Source organism: Penaeus vannamei, chromosome 3 (assembly GCF_042767895.1).
Source record: "Penaeus vannamei isolate JL-2024 chromosome 3, ASM4276789v1, whole genome shotgun sequence".
In the NCBI taxonomy this organism is placed as follows: domain Eukaryota; kingdom Metazoa; phylum Arthropoda; class Malacostraca; order Decapoda; family Penaeidae; genus Penaeus; species Penaeus vannamei.
Window position 1 is genome coordinate 38,221,521 of NC_091551.1, and position 2,500 is coordinate 38,224,020.

Sequence of the window (2,500 nt, forward strand, 5' to 3'; positions counted from 1 at the left end):
TCCAGCTAAGAAACCGGCCGTTCGCGTTTGCTTAATCTCGGTGTTTAGGCCCTTATGGAGGGGTGGCGTAAGGGTTAGTATGGGAGTGCATTTTTGTGTTTGTTATTATTATTATTATTGTGGGTTCGTGGGATGTGGGAATTTTGGGAGTTGTGTTTGGGGGTGGGGAGTAGGGAGAGGGGGGGGGGAGAGGGAGAGGGAAAGGAAAGAAAGAGGGGGAGGGAGAGGGAGGGAGGGGGTGGGGGAGGGTGGGGTGGGGAGGGAGAGGGAGAGGAAAGGGAAAGAAAGAGGGGGAGGGAGCGGGAGGCGAGGGATGTGAGATGGGGAGTGAGAGTGAGAGTGAGATAGGGATAGGGAGTGGTTGTGAGAGTGGGGGAGGGAATGGGAGTGAGAGTGAGAGAGGGATAAGGAGTGGGAGAGGGAAAGGTAGTGGGTGTGGGGGAGGGAAGTAGACAAAAAAATAACGAAAGAGGGTAACAAAGAAACTCATACAAGTAAAAATAGGTATAAAGCTAAAAGCAAATAATTGTAGAAAAAAGAGAAAGAAAAAAGAGCGTAGAAAGAGAAAGAGCGAAGCAACAAATGAACACACAAAATGTAGAACACAAAATAGAGAAAGAACACGAACAAGGAGGAAATGAGATAACGGAAGAACAGCGGAAAGATTTTTTGATATTCTTTTCATATGATTCAATGTGAATAGCTTTCTTATCCATCATCATTTTCCTTGCCTGAAATCGTCTTTTATGCAGCAACTTCAAAGCCATTAAGGTTGCAGCGAAAGAACGTTATTGTGATATACGAGATCTTCGCGTTATCATTAAATTTCCATAATGTTCTAATCCATTTTCTTTTATGAATTGCGTCCTCGTTATTTTTTTTATTTTTATTTTTTTAGATTATTCATTTTTTTTTCTCACGATTTCTTTCAATGATTAATTATTTTTTTTCTCTCTCTTTACAGGTAAGTTCTCAGGCGCGAAGAACCTCGTCTGGGAAGAAAAGAAGTTACGGGAAAATTCTCTCTCCTTGGTATATACTTTTTTGTATTATTATTTCTTCACGTGTTGAGACATGTTTGGGAATGTCCGGGAAGGTATATGTTGCCATTGAAGGGTTCGCACGGCGGGATTGCATGAAGGGAAAGCCTGGACGGGGCTTTGCGTTGGATTGCGGGGATGTTGCAAAAAGGATGACGTCACTTTTTTTTTAGCTGTCAAGTCATTTTTCATTGGCTGATTTTTTTAACAATTTTTTTAAAATGTTAGTGTTTTTTCTCTATCGCTGGTATTGTCTATGTCTTAAGCTTTGTCTCGTATTTATTCATATTCATGTCCGCCTGTATATACTCCCCCCACTTCCCCCTCTCCCACTCCTATACTCTCTCTCTCTCTTTCTCTTTTTCCCTCCCTCCCTCGCCTTCTCCCTCGCTCTCCTTCTTCCTCCCTCCCCTCGCTCTCTCTCTCTCTCTCTCTCTCTCTCTCTCTCTCTCTCTCTCTCTCTCTCTCTCTCTCTCTCTCTCTCTCTCTCTCTCCCTCTCTCTCTCTCCTCCTCCCTCCCTCCCTCCTCCCTCCCTCCCTCCCTCCCTCCCTCTCTCCCTCCCTCCCTCCCTCCCTCCATCTCTCCCTCCCCCTTCAACCTCATTATAGCGGTGTGTGGTTGTGAAAATGCTTGCAACTATGTAACAGTTTTCGAGTTACTTGGATTTATATATTTTTTTTATTTGAGAGTAAAAAAAAAGAGTTAGAAAAACCGTAAGACTCTAAAGCCAGATATAGTGATTGTGGCACAGAAAACGGGAAGAGGCACGAGGGAGAAATAAAACAGGATCCGGACATGTTACGAGGATGAGGAGAAAGGGGAAGGAAGAAGAAGGGAGAGAGAGTGTAAGAGATTAAAGGGGAAGAATAACTAAAAAGAGAGAGGAAGAAGGAGGAGGAGGAGAAGGGGAGGAGAAGAAGGAAGAAGAGAAGGATAAAGAAGCAGGTGAAGATGAGAAGGGGAAAAGGAGGAGGGAAAAGAAAAAAAGAACGAGGGGTCGAGAAAGAGAAAGAATAGAAGGAAATAAAAAGAGAAGCAGATGATGAGGATGATTCTAAGAAAAAATGGAAAACAATGAGAATGAGGTAGAGAAGGGGAAGGTAGTGAAAGCGAAAAAACATGAAAAGGGGAAAAAGAAGGAGAAGGAAAAGGGAGAGAGAGTAAGAGATTAAAGGGAAAGAAGGGGTGAATATGTATAAGAGGGAAAGAGAGAAGGAGGAAGATAAGAAGGGAATGAAGAGAAGGAAAGGGAAAAGGGTAAAGAATAAGATGAAGATGAGAAAGGAGAATGAGAATGAGAAGGAAAGAGAGTTAAGTTACAAAACGGAAACTCCCACGACTCCGAATAGTGAATATGTATAAGATAGAAAGAGAGAAGGTGGAAGATAAGAAGGGAAGAAGAAGGGAGAAGAGAAGGGTAAAGAATAAAATGTAGATGAGAAAGGAGAATAAGAAGAAG

General features: G+C 42.7%; 1 protein-coding gene across 1 annotated transcript in view; it reads left to right on the top strand.

Annotated features, from left to right (window-relative positions):
- Positions 1 to 2,500, top strand: part of LOC113812436 (Sodium/potassium-transporting ATPase subunit beta-1-interacting protein) — a 70,687-nt gene that overhangs the window by 35,873 nt on the left and 32,314 nt on the right. The window lies entirely within an intron of this gene.